This window comes from Eptatretus burgeri, chromosome 6, assembly GCF_056783735.1.
Source record: "Eptatretus burgeri isolate ZD-2024b chromosome 6, Ebu_testis_v1, whole genome shotgun sequence".
NCBI classification, from domain to species: Eukaryota; Metazoa; Chordata; class Myxini; order Myxiniformes; family Myxinidae; genus Eptatretus; species Eptatretus burgeri.
The window spans coordinates 111,596,310-111,597,025 of record NC_140966.1 but is presented as its reverse complement, the minus strand read 5'-3'; the positions used below and the strand labels follow the sequence as shown (position 1 = coordinate 111,597,025).

General features: G+C 36.9%; 1 long non-coding RNA gene across 1 annotated transcript in view; it reads right to left on the bottom strand.

Annotated features, from left to right (window-relative positions):
• Positions 1-274: 274 nt before the first annotated feature.
• The window catches only part of LOC147025626 (uncharacterized), a 2,120-nt gene continuing 1,678 nt past the window's right edge, over positions 275-716 (bottom strand). The window contains exons 2-3 of the long non-coding RNA XR_015059605.1: positions 541-716; positions 275-444 (exon numbers count right to left, since the gene is read on the bottom strand). The exon at positions 541-716 is cut by the window's right edge and continues 618 nt beyond it. This is a non-coding gene — a long non-coding RNA (uncharacterized LOC147025626). The remainder of the gene's footprint in view (positions 445-540) is intronic.

Sequence of the window (716 nt, the reverse complement as noted above, 5' to 3'; positions counted from 1 at the left end):
GGTAGTTATTTAAACCATCAAGGCAGAACTCATTTACTGATTTTTTCAAAATTTGTGAGTCTCCAAGGTAGTTCCCATATTTAGAACCATCTTGGCAGAACCCTTTTCCTGAGTCTCCAAGGTAGTTATTTAAACCATCAAGGCAGAACTCATTTACTGATTTTTTCAAAATTTGTGAGTCTCCAAGGTAAAACTTGTATTCTGGCTCATCAACGTATAACTTGTTCAGTGGGTATTGTCTTGATAACTCACAATGAGTACTATTGCTGTAAAACTCTTTTTCAGGATTTTGCTGGTCTCCAAGGTATAACTCTTTGGTTGGGTCATCAAGGACGAACTCGTTCTGTGGGTCTTGGTCGCTCATAAGGTCTTCAACCAAGCCAACAATTTCCCCCAAGTTGTAGCAAAAGCAGTATTTTCATTTTGTATTTCAGATACAATTTCCTGTGAGAGAAAATAATAATGTATTAATTAAGTTATTTAATTATTAAATGAGTATGCTTCAATCAAAGTTTGAAAATAGGAAAATAAAAATCTTACCTCAACAGATAAGAGGTTTGAATCCAGTTCATCAACTTGAAGGTTTAGTTCCATACAAGACAGAGAGTTCCAAGGAACACCAAAGTCATCCCACTCAAGGTCTTGCTCGTTCTGTAGGTCTTGGTCGCTCATAAGGTCTTCAACCAAGCCAACAATTTCCCCCCAAGTTGTAGCAA